This window comes from Aotus nancymaae, unplaced genomic scaffold (genome assembly GCF_030222135.1).
Source record: "Aotus nancymaae isolate 86718 unplaced genomic scaffold, 86718_ANA_hifiasm-v0.15.2.pri h1tg000028l, whole genome shotgun sequence".
NCBI lineage: Eukaryota > Metazoa > Chordata > Mammalia > Primates > Aotidae > Aotus > Aotus nancymaae.
Genome location: NW_026988441.1, coordinates 2,290,107 through 2,306,071, shown reverse-complemented (window position 1 = coordinate 2,306,071; position 15,965 = coordinate 2,290,107). Strand labels below are relative to the sequence as shown.

General features: G+C 44.2%; 1 protein-coding gene across 2 annotated transcripts in view; it reads left to right on the top strand.

Annotated features, from left to right (window-relative positions):
• ZNF331 (zinc finger protein 331) overlaps positions 1–15,965 on the top strand; it is a 62,877-nt gene that overhangs the window by 24,365 nt on the left and 22,547 nt on the right. For both annotated transcript variants that reach the window (XM_064380891.1, XM_064380890.1), the window contains exons 4-5: positions 1,277–1,343; positions 15,658–15,854. The gene's annotated coding sequence lies outside the window, so the exon portion shown is untranslated. The remainder of the gene's footprint in view (positions 1–1,276; positions 1,344–15,657; positions 15,855–15,965) is intronic.

Below are 15,965 nucleotides of genomic sequence, written 5' to 3'. Positions count from 1 at the left end.
ATGCGTGTCGGTGTCTGTGCGTACGCACACGCCTGTCAGGGTCTGTGTGCCCACACATGTACGTCAGCGTCTCAGCACGCTATGTGTCGGGGTCTCTGTACGTGCACATACGTGCCGGGCTCTGCACATGCGTGCCGGGCTCTGCTGCTGCCTGTGCGCTCAGGCACCCGGGTGCGCGAGGCCCCGCCCGGGTCCGGGATGCGCATGCGCACTGGCCTCCGGTGGGGGTTGGTGGCAGGACCAAGTGTGTGACGTACTTGCGTGGGAGTGCGAGGCTGACGCGGCGGCTCTGTCCCCTTAACTGTGACACGGGTGCGCGCGAGCGTCATTGGGAGTCATGGGGGCCGTGCTGGGTGCGCGTCTGCACTGGTGACGCAGCCGTTGCCTCTTCGCCAGCCTGCGCAGGTGAGATTGGCGCGCGTGGCTGCAAGGGAGACCGGCACCTGGCTTCTTACGGTGACGCACTTGCTGGAGAGAGAGTTTGGGGTAACACAGCCAGGTTCTTCCCATAACTGGGGCCTGGGGGTGCTTCAGAGGCCTTGGGACAACGCAAACCTCGTTGGCGTGTCCCCCGGACTCTGCGAGGTGAACTCTGGGTGCTCTGTGAGGGCGGTAGCCGGAACGGGTCTCCGTGGCCCACGGATGTGCCTTTGCATGGTGTCGGGTGGCGGGGCCGGCAGCATGGCCGTGCTGGGCGTTGGTGGGTGTGACGAACACAGATGTGTCTCGGGACAGCGTGTGCTGTGGTGAGGCTGAGCCGTGCAGGCTTGTACTGGGTAAGGGCGATCAGGCCTTCTGGGTGGCGCAGGAGTGTGTGACAGCGCGACCTGTTGCTCCAGCGTTGCTGTTGCAGCCCCTGCCTTCACCCTCTAACCAAGCGCTACCTGCCTGAGAACAAGAGCTGCAGAGAGAGGAGAGCACCTGAGCCCCGCTGGGAAATTCACCAACAAGAAGGGAGAAACAGCCATGAGATGACACTTTCAGAGCCAGACGTGCTCTCCATGCAGGCCGCCTGAGTGACAGGAGATGGTGGCCTCAGGAGTATTGTTTCTCTTGTAGACGGACAGGTCCCTGGTGTGGGAGACGGGGAGAGAAGAGAGGCGGTTCCGCGCGTCATCATCTCTGTAACCTCAGCGTGCTCTTCAGGAATCTCAGAAACCCCATCTCGGGGCCTCGTATTTCTCATTGGTTTCATTAGGTATGCCAGGTGTTTTCTAATGTTGCTTGTCCTTCCGAAAGATGTAATGACTTACCCTTCTGGTTTTGTTTCCCCTAGGCCAGCATCCTTCAGAAAAAGCATCCCCAAAGAGGAAGACGAATCGTTAAACATCTTAAATTTTCAGGTGAGTTTCCTTTCTTTTTTTTAAATTAAATGATATGTGTTTATTAGACAAGACCAAACATTAAATGTAGGTGACCAAGATTTGAGTCCTGTTTCTGCCTCTTAGCTTTTTGAGCCTTCTGAAGATAGGCTTATGAGGAGGGTGAAATGCATGGACGTGCATAAAACCCACAGACCAGCACCCCGGAGTGTAAGTGTGCAGTGAGTGCTGCTGTTATGTGCTAAGTCTGGATGTCTGTACATCAGGAGCAACGTACATAGGAAGGTAACTGGGATGGGTGTTCACAAGTTCACAAAATGAACCACAGCCTCAAATGGTCTAAAACTGTTATCTTTAACCTGAGGGCCTTCCACAGAATGAACCACAGCCTTAAATGGTCTAGAACTGTTATCCTTAACCTGAGGGCCTTCCTTTACTCCGCTTAAAACTTTCCAAGGGACATTCTGTATATCATCAGTGTTAGTGTATTGGTTCACCACCACCACCCTAAGGAGGTACTGTATAATTTCATGGCACTAAGAAGGGTGTACATGCCCCAAAACCATTTGGACCCATTGGTCTAGAATCAAAAACTGTGTTACCTTGACCACAATTACTGTTCAGGATGATGAAAATGATTAAGTAATTATGCCACATTCATTTCATGGAGCACTCTGCAGCTGCAAAGAAGTAAGTTTAATGATAGCCACAAGAAAGAAAAGTGCACCTGACATGATATTAAATTCTGCTAATAGTTATTAACAACTGTAAATGAAGGAAATGCTTAAATTGCCTAGAAATTCCACTGAATAAGACTTTTGTAAATGCCATATCCAACATGACATTTTAATTTATTATTTAGGATTATTCATGAATCCTTTGGAAGAGAGTAGCCTGGCCACATTTATTGAGCACATTTTGTACCTACTTTCTTCTGTTTTGCACAGACTCCTTCATTTATTCTTACCTTAGTCTGTTCTGTCTACTGTAATGAAGAACTGTAGACTGGTGGCTGAAACAACAAACATTTATTGCTCACAGTTCTGGAAGTCCAAGAAGAGGGTGCCAGCATAGTAAAGTTCTGATGCGGGCCCTCTGCCAGATTGGAGACTATCATCTTGCTGTGTCCTCCCATGGAGGAAAGAAAGTGAGAGCTCTCTCAGGTCCTTTTTTTTTTGGACAGAGGTTTGCTCAGGCTGGAGTGCAATGGCGTGATCTCAGCTCACTGCAACCTCCGCCTCCGGGGTTCATGCGATTCTCCTGCCTCAGCCTCCTGAATAGCTGGGATTACAGATGTGCACCACTACGCCTGGCTAATTTTTATATTTTTAACAGAGACGGAGTTTTGCCATGTTGTCCAGGCTGGTCTCAAACTCCTGACCTCAGGTGATTAATTAGCTGGCTTCGGCCTTCCAAAGTGCTGGGATTATAGGTGTGAGCTACTGCGCCCATCCTGTGGGAGGTATTCTGTGTCCTTGCTTTTGCTGACTGCTAGATGCTGCCCACATTCCTTGGTTTATGACCCCTTCTTCCATCATCAAAGCCTACAAAGACAGGTCAAGTCCTTTTTCCATCACATCACTCTGACCCTACTTTTCTCTTCACGTTTCTGTTCATCTTCTAATTTTGAAGGCCCACTGAGGTAACTCAGGATAATCTCCCCTATCTCAGTGTCAGCCGATTAGCAATTTTAGTCCTTCTGCAACCTTCATTCCCCTTGGCCATGTTAGGTGCCAGCATTACCATACTGAGATATTTCAGAGGTAATGATTTGGCCTCACAAAGGCCAGGCCAATCCATTCAGAGTTTCCTTCATGATAACAATGTACTAGCTCCCCCATAACTATGGTTTTATTTTGTTTGTTTGTTTGTTTGTTTCTGAAATGGAGTCTTGCTCTGTCGCCAGGCTGGAGTGCAGTGGCGCACTCTATCCTCACTGCAAGCTCTGTCTCCTGGGTTCAAGGGATTCTTCTGCCTCAGACTCCCAAGTAGCTGGGACCACAGGCGCGTGCCACCACGCCTGGTTAATTTTTGTATTTTTAGTAGAGACAGGGTTTCACCATGTTGGCCAGGATGGTCTCGATCTCTTGACCTCATGATCTGCCCACCTCAGCCTCCCAAAGTACTGGGATTACAGGCGTGAGCCACCGCACCCGGCCTATGGTCCTTTTTTTTTTTTTTTTTTTAATGTTATACAGTCATGTTTCTTTTTTTACGTGATTTTTTTTCTTACAGACAAGGTTGTGTTCTGTTGCTCATGCTTGAGTGCAGTGGCTTGATAATAATTCACTGCAGTTTCAATCTCCTGGGCTAAAGTGATCTTCCCACCTCAGCCTCTCAAGTACTTCCTGGGATTACAGGCACAAGCCACTGTACCCTGCTCCTATCTTGTTACATTTCTTTGAATAGGATTAATGCAGGCCTGATGAGGGGGAAAAAACACAGTTCCTAAGAAGGCCTTAAAGAAGACTCTCCAATTTACCCATAATTGTACCATCCAGAGATAATCACTGATTAACATTTTAAACGGGTGGCACTTTGGGAGGCCAGAGTGGGAGGATCACTTGAGGCCAGGTGTTTTGAGACCAGCCTGGGCAACAGTGAGACTCTGTCTCTACAAAAATAAAAAATTGAAGGGCTCACGCCTGTTGTCCCAGCACTTTGGGAAGCTGAGGCAGGCGGTACATGAGGTCAAGAGATCAAGACCATCCTGACCAACATGGTGAAACTCCATCTCTATTAAAAATGCAAAATTTAGCTGGGCATGGTGGCACATTCCTGTAGTCCCAGCTACTCAGGAGGCTGAGGCAGAAGAATCGCTTGAACCCGGGAGGCGGAGGTTACAGTGAGCTGAGATCAAGCCACTGCACTCCAGCCTGGCCACAAAGGGAGGCTGTCTCAAAAAAAAAAAAAAAATTAGCCAGGCATGGTGGTGCATATTTAGAGTTTCAACTACTCAAAAGGCTGAGGTGGTCTGATCACTTGAGTTTAGGAGTTCCAGGGTACAGTGAGCCATGATTACACCACTGCACTGTAAGCCTGGGTAACAAAGGGAGACAGTGTCTAAAAAAAAAAAAAAAAAAATTTGAAATGGTATTTATGTTTCCAGTCTTCTTCTTTGCCTTTAAGCATGTGCATGTTTTGTTTTTGGAGTATTGAATCTTGCTAATTAATCGTAAATGAGCCAAAGACTCCAAATGTTAATTTATAAAAGGAATCTAACCCAGCCATGAGTCTCATTACACCTGTGTAATGAGGGTTAGGGTTGGGAAGCAAAGGGTTATGCCAGTGATCTTTGCCTTGCTTTGAAATATTCCTCACATATTTCTACCTTATAGGATTAGAAATACATCATCTGAATCTAACCTATGGCAACCAATTTTCAAGAAAGATAGCCCTTTAAAACTAGGTTATAGAATTGTAATGTTTCTTTCCCAGGACATCACAGTAATGACTGATGAACATTAATCACTGGGTGCCTTGCAGATACAGACTTTCCATGTAACATTAGCAAGATTATTTGTGCAAGTAACAAATACGGACTGTATTAGTAACATTTCCAAGATAGAAAAAGAATTAGATGACCGTATCTCCTGTGTATCTCCCTTATCCCATGGAACACAAGATTCAGCCTCTTGCTAATGTTCTCAAAATTGTCATCTTCTCAGATTAGAGTCGTTAAATTCGATTTTCTTATGCAGAACAATGTCTCTGTCCCCCTAGTTGCTGATGGAACAGAACATTTCCTCTATATTTCTTAGAACCTCTTTTGCTAATGTATTCATTTTGCTAAACAAAATTATTTCATTCTTAACATCAGACTCCGAATGCTATTTTTGGCTAATATTGATTACATGAACAGCGGGTTCAAGGAAGGCACATTTTACCATTAGGAAAAAAAAGGAGGGGCCGTGTGCAGTAACTCACACCTGTAATCCAAAGCACTGTGGGAGGCTGTGAGGCAGGAGGATCGCTTGAGCCCAGAAGTTCAAGATCAGCCTGGGCAATGTGGTGAGACCTTGTCTCTAGTCTCGTCCTGTCACCCAGGCTGGAGTGCGATGGTTCGATCTCGGCTCACTGCAACCTCTACCTCCTGGGTTCAAGTGATTCTCCTACCTCAGCCTCCCAAGTAGCTGGGACTACAGGCATGCACCCCCATGCCCAGCTAATTTTTTATATCTTTAGTAGAGATGGGGTGTCATCATGTTGGCCAGGCTGATCTTGAACTCCTGACCTCATGATCTGCCCGCCTTGGCCTCCCAAAGTGCTGGGGTTACAGGTGTGAGCCACGGCGCCTGGCCTTTATTATGAATTTTTTAAATTAAAAATAACAGAAAAATTTTTTAAAAAGAAGAAAAGGAAGATTGGCTGACATGAGTTGATCTTCAGTAATAACCATATTACTATATTAATATATTTATTAATACATATTGCCATATTAATGGTAATGCCATATTAATTGTGATACCATATTACCATGGTATTGAACACTGTTATCTATGGCCATGGCTGTACCCTTTTCGTTGGTTAAGTTAATGACAGGGTCCTGGCTCTCACGTCCCACTAGGGGCCGCTGCTCTCAGGCAGGTACCCCATGGTCAGTACCATATTACCATATTAATGGTAATACCATACTACCATATTAATATGTTTATTATCATAATAAACTACTATCGAGTGTTTTACATAGATTGTCTTACTTCCCAGTTGTAACAATCTTGCCCTGTAGTATTTTTATTCCATTTTATCAGTGATGAAACAGGCACTATGAGGTTAACTCCCAGAGTGCAGATTCACATCTTGAAAGTCAGAGCACATGGCCTGTGTTCTTAATTTCATCAAAACATCTCTGCCCAAATTATATACACCTTTTTAATTTACATTCTTCACTTGGTAATTCATCATAAAAATTTTCTCAGTAAGAAGATTTTCTCAATTCTCAGTAAGAATATTATTAGTGTTCCATGCCATCATATAGCAGACCATAATTTATTTAATCTATCATCTCCTGTGAGACATTCTATTTTTTCATTGTTAAAACAGTATTAATTATCTGGAAATTGTAGATAAGATCAGGGATGGAGTCTATGTCAGTGTCCTGGCTCTGATATACTGTACTGTAGTTTTATAAGGTATCACTACTGGTGTAAGTCAGGTTAAGGGTACACCAGATCTCTCTGTATTATTATTTACAACTGCATGTAAACCTACAGTTATCTCAGTTTTTTAGAAAAAGAAATTACTTTCCTAGTAAAGAAATTTTCCTTGATCACCCTTTCACATACATTTGTGTACTCTGTTTTCTTGGAATAAATTCCAAATGTGGAATTTTGCGTCAAAATTAGATGTTTGTTTTCCTGTGATCCTCATTCTGAAAAATAGAAAGGAAAAAAAAATTAGACGTTCGTTAAGAGCCTGCACTTTGCCACACCCTGTGACATTTGTACTGGGAATGAGAGTGTGATGAACGGGGCACAACTGCTGCCTGCACATTGTTTACAGCCCAGCCAGGAAGGAATATCGAATAGCAGCTTGGGGCAGCCTGTGCTGGTGGCCTGCAGAGAATTCCAGGTGATGGCCAGAGGGGCTAGGAGGGGACAGCTATGGCTCACCCGGCATCACCCCACTCAAAGGCCAGACAGCGTCCCAGCTGGGGTGACATGGCCCCTCTAACATCCCCCCATGGACACTCAGTAGGCCACGCCCCCAGTCACCCACACACAGTCCTAGACCAGTCACTGATCCACAGTCTGCCATCTGTATTTCCATCGTCTCTGCTGCTTCCTCTGCCTTCACCTTCCAACCATGTGGTACCTGCCTGAAAGCAGGGGCTCCTAGTGGGGGATGTGAGAGCCAGGACCCGGTCATTAACTTAACCTACAAAAAAGGCACAGCCGTAGCCATAGGTAACAGTGTTCAAGCCAGAAGTGTTTTCCATACAGGCTCCTGTGTGGCAGTGACAGAAAGCCTCTGGAGTGCAAGTCCTCATGGAGGGGAGAGATGACTAACTTGGTAGGTGGGTGTCAGGGCACCATGTGTTCTAGAACCCCAGTAAATACAGGATAGTCCCCAAGAACTCTGAAACTCACAAATGCCAGTGTCCTCTTAATTCGGATTGGTTTTGGCTATGGCCTGGGGGCAGGTATGCCCTGGAGGCAGGTATGCCCTGGAGGGTATTTGCTAATACAGCCTGTGCTCCAGAAAGACCCTAGGGTCTCATTCTTCCTTTTCCCTTAGGGTAGCATCCTTCAGAAAAAGCATCCTGAAAGGGAAAAAGAATTATTTAGGTTGGTGCAAAAGTAATTGTCATTAAAGGTAATGGCAAAAATCATAATTACTTTTGCACCAACCTAAATAATTAAGTAATTGCGGTTTTTGCCATTACCTTTAATGGCAATTGCTTTTGCACTGACTTAATAGTATGTGTCCTAAAGTCCACTCTCCACATGAGTTACCTTTTTTGTTCATTAAGTGATTTGTGTTTATATGACTTAGGACTGTTTACTCTTTATGGCCCCAAATATACCCACTAATAGCAATCTCCCAGTAATTCCTCCCCAGCGGGTGTGGCAAGGGCCATGCAAGTATATTCCTCTCTGTACCCCTGGATGACCAGCACTCTCCTCTGAGTATTCACAAACCCATTTGTCAGATTGTTGACGTCCTGCTGTGTGCTGTGGTTTTCTAAGATCTGATGGTATAGAAAAATACCTCCTAGAGGTTGATGTTAGCGCTTTATTTTACAGTGTGCATTTGTAAGAAAGGGATTCGTTTTTAGGTGGAGTCAAACACAGATGTCTTTAGTATTTTCCATGGGACTGATGTTTAGAGCACAAGAAAAGAGAAAATTAGCTTGTTAGTCAGCACCTGGCAAAATTGTCAGCTTTGTGAGGCTTTTAAGAGTGGAGTTTGGGCTGGATGCCATGGCTCACACCTGTAATCCCAGCACTTTGGTAGGCCGAGGTGGGTAGATCACCTGAGGTCAGGAGTTCGAGACCAGCCTGGCCAACATGGTGAAACCCCATCTCTTAAAAAAAAAAAAAAAGAGTGGAGTTTGAACAAATTTCTGTGTCATCAAAGGCAGGGATGTTTTTCAGTATGCAGTAAATCAAAATTTATTCTGTTAACTTGGACTTCTTTGAGCTGACAGCTTCTGATTTTCTTCAGTTCTCCCTTTGTGTGAACTGTGAGAAACCATATGGTTTAATGTTGAGTATGAGTTACAGATCTAGGGCAGAGGTTGGCAGATGTCTTCTGTAAAAAATTAGGTAGTGAAGATTTGATGCTCTGTAGGCCACTTATGGTTCCATATACAATTTTTTTCCTTTTACTTATTTTAGATTATTATATATGTAATGTTAATTTTTCATTTTGATTTAAGTGACAATTTATATATGTGTATGGTGTACAGAGGTTTTGATCTGTGTATGCACTATGGAATGACAAATCAAGCTGACTAACATATCCCTCAACTCACTGATAATCATATTTGCAATGAGAACATTTAAATCTACTCTCTTGGCATATTTAAAGTCTACAATATTATTCGTTATATTTAGTCACCATGCTAGACAATAAATCTCCAGAAATCATTCCCATTTGATCTCTTTTAATCTTCTCATTCCCCATCACCCTCCCAGCCCCTGGAAACCTCCTCTCTTTTTCTGCGAGTTTGATTTTTTTTACACTCCACATGTAAATGACATCATGCAGGATTTGTCTGTGTCTAGTTTATGTTGTTACCATAACAGGATTTCCTTCTTTTTAAAGGCTAAATGGCATTGCATTGTGCATTGTGTATCTATACACTTGCTTTATCCATTCCTGATGAGTATGTAGCTTGATTCCTTATCTTGGCTACTGTGAATAATGCTGCTCAGTGGACATGGGAGCACAGGTGTCGCTCTGACATACTAATTACATTTTCTTCAGATATATACCCAGAGTGGGATTGCTGAGTCATATGATAGTTTTTGGTTTTTTGAGGAATCTCCATAGTGTTTTCCATAATGGCTGTACTAATTTACATTCTGACCAGCAGTGTACAAGGGTCCTCTTTTCCCCACATCCTTGCCAACATGTTATCTTTTTTTTATTATTATTATTTTATAGTAAAAGCCATTCTTACATGGATGAGGTGGTATCTCATTGTGGTTTAACTTTGTGTTTCCCTGAATAATACCAGTGATCTTGAGCAATTTTTCACAAGCCTGTGGCAATTTGTATGTGTTCTGTCAAGAAATGGCTATTCAAGTTGTCTGCCCATTTATCATCAGGGTTATTTGTTTTTTGCTGTTGAGTTGTTTGAGTTCCTTATGTATTTTGTTGTTTTTGTTTATTTTTGTTATTTAGACAGGGTCTTGCTCTGTCATCCAGGCTAGGGTGCCATGGAGCAATCATAGCTCACTGAAGCCTTCACCTCCTGGACCCAGGCAATCCTCCTGCCTCTCTCAGCCTCCCCAGTAGCTGGGGCTACAGGCACATGCCATCATGCCTGGCTAATTTTTCAGTTTTTTGTAGAGATGGGAGTCTCACCATATTGCCCAGGCTGGTCTTAAACTCTTGGGCTCAAGCTATCCTCCCACCTCAGCCTTCCAAAGTTCTGGGATTACAGGCATGACCCCCATGCCTGGCCCTATTTTGGATATTAACCCCTTATCAGATATATAGTTGGCAGATATTCTCTCCCAGTCTGTAGGCTACCTTTTCACTTTGCTGTGCGGAAGATTTTTAGTTTGACATAGTCCCATTTACTTATTTTTGCTTTTGTAGGATGATCTAGAGTGATAGCCAAAAACTCATTGCCAAGGGCGATGTGAAGGAAAATTTTCCCTTTGTATTCTCCTAGTAATTTTACAGTTTCTGGTCTTAATTTTATGTCTTTAATCCATTTTGACTTCTTTTTTTTTTTTGAGACTGAGTCTCACTCTGTCACCCAGGCTAGAGTGCAGTGGCATGATCCCTGCTCACTGCAACCTCCACCTTCCAGGTTCAAGTGATTTTCCTGCCTCAGCTGCCTCAGCCTCCTGAGTAGCTGGGATTACAGGCTCCTGGCACCACGCCCAGTTAATTTTTGTATTTTTAGTAGAGATAGAGTTTCACCATGTTGGCCAGGCGGGTCTTGAACTCCTGACCTCAAGTGATCCACCCACCTTGGCCTCCCAAAGTGCTGGGATATAGGTGTGAGCTACCATGCCTGGCCTCATTTTCTATATGGAGTAAAATAAGGGTCCAATTGCATTCTTCTGCATGCAAATATCCAGTTTTCCCAACACCATTTATTGAAGAGATCACCCTTTCCCCATTGTGTGATTTTGGCACCTTTGTCAAAGATCAGTTGACCATGAATTTAGGTTTGATTCTGGGCTCTATTCTTCCATTGTGTATGTTTTCATGCCAGTATTATATCCCTAATAGTCCATTGCCCCTTGAGCACTGCACAACAGTACACAACAGGTTGCAGCAAAGAAAGCAGCTTTACTGTAAGGCTGCAGGACAAAGAGATGGGATGAAAATCAAATCTGTCTTCCTAAGGAGTTTGGAGCTAGGGTTGCTAAGGGTTTTGGAGTAGGCCACAGTGTGGAAATCCCTGGTTGAAGAGTGCAGGGTAGAGTCATGGGACAGGAAGATGAAGAAACTGTTCTCATGCTGATTCCGTCCCTCTGTGGATATCTTCACACTGCTTGGCGTCATCTGTTTCACTGGAATTTGGGACCTGAGAAATATCTTATGTAATTCTTAAAAGTCTCATGATTCTAACCTCAGAAATCCTATCTATGGGAACAGTGGGGACTCTGTCTCAAAAAAAAAAAAAAAAAAACACCCTTTAAAAAATATTTTTCATATTGTTTTCTAGCATGTATTTTACTTATTTTTTGCTGTAATCTTTATTATTTCCTTTCTTCTTATCTTTGGACTCCATTTGTTTGTTTTCTGGCTCCTTGAGGTGAAATGTTAGTTTGCTTGAGATGTTCCTTCTTTCTTGATATAGCTTTTTATTGCTATAAACTTCCGGCTTAGAACTGCCTCTCTTGCATCCTTTAAGATCTGAGATGTTGTGTCTCAAAATAGTTTTACAGTTTCTTCCCTGGCCCATTGGTTGTTTAGTATCATGTTGCTTAATAGCCACATATTTTTAAATATACCTACATTTCTCCTATTACTGATTTTAGCTTCATGTCCTTGTGGTTGGAAAAGATGGTTCATATGATTTCAGTCATCATAAATTTCTTAAGATTTTTATCATGACCTAGCATGATCTGTCCTGGAGAATGTCTCATGTGTACTTGAGAAGAATGTACAGGCTGCTGCTATTAGACAGATGGTGCAGAATACACCCATGAGGTTCATTTGGTCTAAACTGTAATTCAAGTCCAATGTTTCCTTGTTCATTTTTCCTTTGTTAAAAGTAGGATTTGAATTCCTCTTATCATTGTATTAAAATCTAGCTCTCCTTTCAGATTGCTTGTTTTTTTTTTTTTTTTTTTTTGAGACGGAGTTTCGCTCTTGTTACCCAGGCTGGAGTGCAATGGCACGATCTCGGCTCACCGCAGCCTCCTGGGTTCAAGCAATTCTCCTGCCTCAGCCTCCCGAGTAGCTGGGACTACAGGCGTGTGCCACCATGCCCAGCTAATTTTTGTATTTTTTAGTAGAGACGGGGTTTCACCATGTTGACCAGGATGGTCTCGATCTCTTGACCTCGTGAACACCCCGCCTTGGCCTCCCAAAGTGCTGGGATTATAGGCGTGAGCCACTGCGCCCAGCCCCCACTTAAATTTCTTATAATGGGATTAATGCAGGCCAACTGCAAAAAAATGCAGTCCTCTAAGGAGTTCATGAAGAAGAATCTTAAAATTAATTACCCATAATCCCATCTAGAGATAATTACTGTTAATAATATTTTGATGTATATGTTTATAGTCCTCCACTTCCCCTCTAAACATGTATGTGTTTTTGTTTCTGGAGCAGTACATCCTTGTAATTGATAAAGTAAATGAACCAAAGACTTTCCAAATGGTCATCTGTAAAAGGCATCCAGCCCAGCCACGGATCATATTTTACCTGTGAGCATATGGGGATGGGAGGGGTGGGCCAGTGATTTTTGTCTTGTTTTGGGAAACCTCTCATATATTTACACCTTATAGGATTAGAGACACATCATCTGAAACTAATCCTATGGCAATAAATTATAAAAAAAATAGAGTGCACCCTTGGAATTAGTTCTGCATCTGTGGATTCAACCACAGATCAGAAATATTTTTAGGAAAAAAATAGGATGTTTGCATCTGTACTGAACATATGTAGACTTTTTTTCTTCTCATTATTCTAAACAATACAGTATGAAAATTATTATCATAGCACATATATTAAATATTTCTGAAGAATCTACAGATGATCTAAAGTGTACAGGAGGATGTGCATAGGTTATGAGCCAATACTACACCACTTTGTATAAGAGTCTTAAGCATTCAAGGATTTTGATATCCAGGCGGGTTCTGCAACAAATCTGGATACTGAGGGATGGCTCTACAGCCTTTCAGAATTAGATTTTCTGTGATTTTAATGGTCCTTTCAAAGACCATGACGGTAATCACTGACACCTGTTGCCTCACAGATATGCTTGTACAAGTAACATTTCTATGATTACATGTACAAATAAAAAACAACCACTGTACAAATAACAAATCCAAGATAAGTGAAATTGAGTACAGTGGCAATTGAAATGGTTTGCATAAATGTCCTAGAACACATAGAACACATGATTCATCCTCTTTCTAATGTTCTCAGTTTGACATCTTCTAAGATTATATTATTTGAGCACAGTTTTTGATGCAGAATCATCTCTCTTTTCCCCTACTTGCTTGTGAGAGGGAACATTTCCTCTTTATGTGTCTTAGAATCTTTTTACCTAGCATACTTAACCAAAACAAATTTCATTATTAACATCAGGCTCTGAAAGTTCTTTTTAGTTAGCATACACTATATAGACAGCTGGTTTGACAAGTACATATTTTAGCATAAGAAAAAAACAACAGGCTGGGTGCAGTGCCCCTCACCTGTAATGCCAGCACTTTGGGAGGCCAAGGAGGCAGATTGCTTGTGCTCAGGAGTTCAAGGCCAGCCTGGGCAATGTATCAAGACCCCGTCTCTATAAAATAAAAATTTTAAAATACAGAAACTAGTCAGACGTGGTGGTGTGCACCTGCAATTCCAGCTCTTGAGAGACTAAGGTGGGAAGATGACTTGAGCCTAGGAGACAGAGGTTGAGGTCACACCACTGCTCTCCAGCCTGGATGACAAAGCAAGACCCTGTTTCAAAAAAATTAAAAACAGCAGATGAGTTTATTTTTTAAAACTGGATTCAGGATAATGTAATGTTACTGATCTTCAACAGTAACCACAAACAAAAAATCTTTACATATTACTGTATGTATTAGATACTCTGATACTAAATAGTTGAGACAGTCATACCTTATAGTATTATTCTGGTTTTACTAGTGAGGAAACCAGCAGTTAATAACTGTTAGAGCTCAGAGCCTGTGTTCTTAATCTCATCAAAATATCTCCTCCCAAATTATACATACCTTTGCAAACCTACCTTCCTGTCTTAGTTGTTCATGATACACTGTTTCAATTTACGTGAATCAGTATCACTATTAGTAAATGTATTTTATGCCATTATGTAGCAGACTGTAATTTATTCTGTCCTCTACTGTGACATTTTCCTCTATCTTCTGCAAGATTACAAACTTTTAAAAATTACTGTCTTGGCCAAGCACGGTGGCTCACGCCTGTAATCCCAGCACTTTGGGAGGTTGAGACGGACAGATCACTTGAGGTTAGGAGTTCGAGACCAGCCTGACCCAACATGGAGAAACACCATCTCTACTAAAAATACAAAATTAGCCGGGCATGGTGGCACATGCCTGTAATCCCACCTATTCAGGAATCTGAGGCAGGAAAATCGCTTGAACCTGGGAGGTGGAGGTTGCCATGAGCTGAGATCATGCCATTGCACTCCAGTCCGGGCAACAAGAGCAAAACTCCATCTCAAAAAAAAAAATAAATAAATAAAAATACTGTCTTGAAATTTGGATAACATCAATGGATGATGTCCTGGCAGTGATATTATACTGCACACTACAATCACCAGCTGGGGTAACCAGGTGAAAGATACATAGGCTCTCTCAGTTTTACATGTACAACTATCTAAGAACCTACAGTTGTATCAATTTAAAAAAAAGAAAAAAGCTTTCACACACACACAAGATAATCTCTGAACGAATTGAGCATACATTTGTGTACTACTATAGCTATTTTCATGGCATAAATTCCAAAAAGTGGAATTTTGAGTCAAAATGAGACTCGTTAAGTACCCACAACATTTTGTAGACCCTGTGACAGTATTTAGACCGAGAGTGTGACTAACCAGGCATAACTGCTGCCTGCATATTGTTTACAGTCCAATAAGCAAGGGACACTGAATAGCAGCTCAGGGCAACCTGTGCTGGCGGCCTGCAGAGAAATCCAGGTGATGCCCCAGAGGGGCTAGGAGAGGATACCCTTCTGAGGACAGCCATGGCTCCCCGGCATCGCCCCCCTCAGACACCAGACACGTACCAGCTGAGGTGACACGGCCACTCTCCACCCCTGCCTGGGACCATGCCGGACTTCGTTTCCCAGAGGCCGCCCCACCTCTCCCAGGAGTTTAAGGCGCTGCATGCTGGGACACGGGGTTTGGGGTTCTGGTTTCCCTGGACGCGGTCCGGAGTCCTCCTCAAGCCTCTTACCCCTTCCGGAGGCCCCGGTGTGGTTCGGCCTGAGTGGGGCATTCCCTTCCCAGGAGGAATCCAGGGGTGCCGTGAGCATGAGGGTTGGGGGACCGCAGTGTGTGCCTGTGGCTTCGGGAGAGGCCAAGGAAGGAAGGGGTAGGAAAGGTGCACGCGCACATGCGTGTAGGGGTCTGTGTGGCCGCACATGCATGTCAAGGTCTAAGTGACCGCACACGATTGCATGCATACATGCGTGTCGGAGTCTGTGTCCATGTGTGTCAGGATCTGTGTGCACATGCGTGTCGGGCTCTGCTGCTGCCTGCGCGCTCTGACCGCTGGGTGCGCGAGGCTCTTCCCGGGTCCGGGGTGCGCATGCGCATGCGCACTGGCCTCCAGAGGTGGTGGGACCTAGTGTGTGACGCACTTGCGTGGGAGTGCGAGGCTGACGCGGTGGCTCTGTCCGCGTAACTGTGACACGGGTGCGCGTGAGCGTCATTGGGGGCCGTGGGGGCCGTGCCGGGTGCGCGTCTGCACTGGTGACGCAGCTGCTGCCTCTCCGCCAGTCCGCACAGGTGAGATTGGCGCGCGTGGCTCCCAGGAGAGACGGGCACCTGGCTTCTGACGGTGACGCACTTGCTGGAGAGAGTTTGGGGATAACGCAGCCGGATTCTCCCCATAACTGGCGCCCGGGGGTGCTCCAGAGGCTTTAGGGCGCGCCTGTGAACCTCGTTGGTGCGTCCCCGGGACTCTGCTCTGCCAGGTAAGTTTGGAGGCTCTGTGGGGGCAGTGGCCCACCGATGCGCCTTTGCACGGTGTCGGGTGGCGGGGCCGGCAGCATGGCCGTGCTGGGCGTTAGTGGGCGTGAGGGACG